Source organism: Tupaia chinensis, unplaced genomic scaffold (genome assembly GCF_000334495.1).
Source record: "Tupaia chinensis unplaced genomic scaffold, TupChi_1.0 Scaffold000140_1, whole genome shotgun sequence".
In the NCBI taxonomy this organism is placed as follows: domain Eukaryota; kingdom Metazoa; phylum Chordata; class Mammalia; order Scandentia; family Tupaiidae; genus Tupaia; species Tupaia belangeri.
The window spans coordinates 6,798,162-6,803,130 of NW_006159610.1; the positions used below are offsets into that span (position 1 = coordinate 6,798,162).

A 4,969-nucleotide genomic window follows, 5' to 3' on the forward strand; every position below is an offset into this window, starting at 1 on the left:
GGGGTGGACCGGGCGGCGTGCGTTTCTTGGCCCGGCGCCTGGGGATTGCCGAGGCTCTCCGGCTGCGCGGACCCCAGACCCCGCACCCGCTCCGGACCCGGCGTCGAGCCTGCTTTCCTCTGCACCTTTCGAAACCTCAGCTTTTCCTCCTCTCCTGTCTGTTCCCCACACACAAAATCTTGGGGCCCTGCAGCCGGAGTGCCTGGGTTCTCTCGGCACTCGAGCTGCGGTTGCGGTGGAGAGGAAGAGAAAACCTTGGGGGACACGCCCCCCAGCCCGAAGCTGGGAGATTGTGTAACCCCTCTCCTGTCTTCCTCGTCACTGTTGTTAATGCCGGGCGCCGGGGCTGGTAGTGTAGTCCTTCATCGGAGGGGATTTAAGAGTAATTAAACATTTCAGAGATAAGGATTCCACGTAGAAAATAGAGAAGCAGGTTAGTCATCTGGTTACTTGTTTTTCTCTGTCGTGTTGGTATTGGCAAGCCTTTTTAGCTTTGTTTTTTTGTCGAGTTTGTTCACACTGCAATTGAACGGGAAGGTGTCTCGCCCGTTTTATTTGGCGCCTACCCGTCTTGTTTTTACTGAGTGTAAATCATTAGTTCATAGGTCCGAGTTGGAGGATATTGTGCTTGGTCATTGTAATTGTTGGGGAATGAGGGAAAAAATTAGCATCGCATGTTTAAGAACTTTATTGAAAATACATAGGTGTACCTTTGGTGAAACTGGTGAACAATGGAGACAGGACAGAGGTGTGTTGGTAGTTGTCATTTTTATTGTTGTGGGTTGACGAGCTTGAGAAGTTAGAAAGGGAAATGACAGTAACAGTAAAAACAATTCCCACTGCCGTTTAACGATTTCCCCTATATAGAGGTCTTGGTTTAGTATAGATCTAAGGGGCTCAAGATGTCACTTGTTTTGTTTTCATGCCTAACTATCCTTACAGTGGAAATGAATGAGTCCTTGGTCGGAAGGTATCATATTAAGCCGTGTTACCGGATTGTGTTTATTTTATGGGCAGGTAACCTTTCGATCATTATTTACAAATGTTGTTGCGCTGTCAAATCATGATTAAATGATTTCCACAAAAATGAGTCGTAGGGAGAATTTTGGTCACTCCAGGTAACATTTTGCCCTTTAGACTCACTTTAGTGCCTCACTCCTGTATATCATTTTGTTCCGCAGAAGAATATTAAGAATATTAAATATCGAATTGGAACATTTTTTTCAAATAAATTGTATTTGACCTACTAATCTAAGTAGGTTTACACATTTTGTAATTTTTATACATTACTGGTGAAAAAGCATTATCTTTGGGTAAAAACACATAATAGCCAACATTTATGGAGTTACTGTGTGCTAGAGTTCTGAATACTGTACATGGTTTATCTAGTCTAGCAGAACTCAGTGAGATAAGAACCATTATTTTCACTTTAAAAATGAGGCTAACACATGAAGTGGTTATACAAGATTTTATTAATACTTCTCTCCATAGCAGTAACAATTCTTAGAAAAGCAAAATTTCCTACCACTTACTTGTACAGTTTAAATCCAGAGAATCCTGCCAAAATGAAGTAGTTGTAATAGCAACACAAACACTAGTATTATGGTTTTCTTTGTGCTAGAATATTCGTGCCCTGAAAAATGAATAGATATGTACCGTTTCATAATAAAGAAAAGTTCAGAAGTAAAATTTATTTTGATACTTTAGCTTTGGTAACTTAATACTAGAACTATTACTAGTCTCTCGTAATAGAAGAAAGCTGAATAATACTGTTTATTTTTCCTGTTTATACTATCAGATTAGGGATTTACTAGTCCACTTTTCTCATTGTATATTTAGCCGTATTTCTTTTGTCATATGGACAAAGGAATTCATTGTTTATGCAGAGTACCTTTGCAGAAGAGATTTGACAGATAGTCCTGGGAATGTTTATTATGTAAGAAAGTATAGAAAAACACTTCTTTGAGTAAAATTGTCATAGTTTCATGAAAAGAAATCCTATAAGAGAGACAGACCATCAAGAAGCAAGATGTGAACGTAACATTGGCCTGGAAAGTGGCAATCACCAAATTTGTTTTTTCCTCCCCATTTCCTCAGGGGAAGACCATTTATTTTCAGAGATGTAATTTTCAAAATAGTTTCAATTTTGGGTTATTGTAATTGAACAACGTGCCTTGTAGCCAGCTGAGAAAAGAAAGGAAGAGAGATTTTTGTAAAATTAGAAGAAAAAAGGCTTTAATTTTTTGAAATAGCCGTGTATCACTGAATAAGATTTTTAGCTCACAGGTCCTGAAGTCGATAGATGTGAAGCTATAAAAATATGTGTGTGACATGTGAATACCATATATCGGGGGAGGGGGATATTTCATTTCTTTTTTTTTTATGAATACTAAGCAGTAAAACTTCAATGAACTAGAATGCAATCAGAATTTCTACATGCTGTTTTTACTAATGAGCGAAAGCACAATTAAATAAGCATATACTGGCAAAATATGAAAAACAAAACCACTTTCTAGGTTGCTAGGACAGAGTTAGGTAGCCCTTAACTTTGTCCCTCTACAGTACTGTGCCTGATTGAGGCAGTTCAGGAGGATAACTGAGGCACTGGAAATCTCTCTCACTGGAAAGATTAATTTGCTCACCATTTCTGGCTAAAAATAGCACATTTTAGAAATACGTTTTGACAGTGATTTATATACAAGAAAACAAATTTTTTTCTTAGTAAACTAGAAAATTAGTTAACTAGGACACCCTTTTGTGACCGTGATTAATCGAATGTTCAGTGTAAAAAAGAAAAGCAATTGATGATAATGTTAATGTAACTATGCTGTATATATATTATACGTGTATTGATTGGCTTGTTGGTAAAGTCAAACATTCCGACAACCTGAAAGTATACATATAGATACGGATACAGATAGATACTCCATAGTGTTCCACTGTCTGTCGTATTGCATATTTCAGCTAAGATGTCTGAAAGAGCTTCTGTTGGTGAGTTAAGATAAAAGAACAAAATTTTTGCACCAGTTTGCATGTGGGGAATTGATACTTTCCAAATCCACCTGAAAAAAACAAAGAAGCTTGCTTAGTCTTGATTGAGGGAAGAGTTTTATTCTTTTTTCTTTTTAAGAATTATTTATTTAATTTTATTTATTCATCTATTTATTTTAATTTGACCAGAGAGAGAGACAGAGAGAGAGAGAGGAAGGGGAAGAGAGAAAGCAAGCTACCAGGTCCAGGACTTGAACTGTGGTCGGCCATGTGGGAACGTCCAGCGCCTTAACCACCATGCCACCTGCTGGTCCCAAGAGTTTTATTCTTAACTGTAAAATAAAAATAAGTCAGTTTTTTAAAGTTTCTTTTAGTAGACTGTCGAGGAAATCAGAGATGTGTGCCCAGGATCCTGAGAGAAGAATGGAGGCGAATGGAACCAGCAGTTAGCATAATGGCTATGTCGCTGGACTCCCATGTAGTTGACCGAGGTTCGCATCCCGGACCTGGTGGCTTAAAAGTCACACGGGGCACTTATGCGTGCGTGCCCAAGATCCCGAGAGGAGAATGGAGGAAAAGGGATTGTGGCGTGGCCATCCCCCCATGGGGTGATTTCATGCCTTCTGTTTCTCTGTCTCTCTCTGTCTTTCTGGCGAGCGTTCGTGACCTATAGCAAAAACCTCTCCAAAAAAAAAGAAGAATGGAGAAGAGATTGCAGGGTGACCCGGCATGGCCATCCTCCCCTGGGGGGTGATTTCTTGCTTTTTGTCTGTCTCTGGCTAGTGCACTTGCCCTGTAGCAAAAAAAAAAAAAAAAATTAAAAAAAGAGTAAATCAGAGATGTTCTTTTGATGCCTACATAAAGTACATATTTTATAAAGATTCTTATTAAAAATACAGGTCCATATAAATGTATTCACACATATTAACTGGGTCAGATTGTTAGTAAGACTAGTATGTGAACTTCATGGTGACATGAGGGAACAAGTTTATAATAATGAAGCATGGTTTTTGCTAACTGCCCTTAACTTCAGCCCTCAAGTTAGAGCTGTACTCTGATGTTCTTAAGTTCTTTTTTTGGAGAGACTTTTGCTATAGGGCATGTGTTCTCACCAGAAAGACAGAGAGAGACAGAGAGACAGAAAGCGAGAAATCACACCCCTCCCCCACCCCCAGAGGTGGGGGGCGTGGGTAGTGGTCACGTGCAATCCCTTCTCCATTCTCCTCTCAGGATCTTGGGCACGCAGGCACAGGTGCTGGTGTGAGGACTCGAACCGTGGTCCACTACATGGGAGTCCAGCAACATAGCCATTACACTAACTGCTGGTCCCCTCCTAAATTCTTTATTAGAGTATTCTTGCTGGTTTATTTCTTTTCAAATCATGTTACATTTTCAATTAGTACCTCCTATTAGGATTAAGGATTCAATAAATTTATTACTTGTTAACAATAATTTTAAAATTTTATGTTGAAATTAACATCTTTAAACTTTAAGGCACATCCCTTTATTCTAATGTTCCAGGTATGATGACTGGTTTTGTATTCATTCTTTCTTTCTCTGTCATGTTTTTTAGACTGATTATATCTCAGCCTTTACATCCAGGAAGAAGTGTCAGTTCCAAAGTGTGCAAGTCTTTGTCCCTTCTGCATTTTCGGCTTGCTCTCTGTCAGCTAAATCTGTATCCAGCCTTTCAGCTGTAACATACTTTCTCTTTTAATTACTTGATATGCTCCTTCGGTACCATCCAGCCTTCCTTTTCTCCTTTAACTTTCTAGTCCGTTATCTGACATTGGAAACAGCTTTTTCTTGTGCATCGAAAAGCTGTGTATGTCAGATGTATTTGCTAAAGTCCTAACCTTGAGTAAAGGGTGTGATTTATCTTGTGATTGTATCTTGTTTTGGTAAATGTGGGATGCAGCGCTGTTGTGTTTTTTTAAACCACTATGCGTTATAGTAAACTTCCGTGTGTGTCCCCACC

At 39.2% G+C, this 4,969-nt stretch overlaps 1 protein-coding gene across 1 annotated transcript in view; it reads left to right on the forward strand.

Annotated features, from left to right (window-relative positions):
- The window catches only part of UBN2 (ubinuclein 2), a 77,437-nt gene that overhangs the window by 1,527 nt on the left and 70,941 nt on the right, over positions 1–4,969 (forward strand). The window lies entirely within an intron of this gene.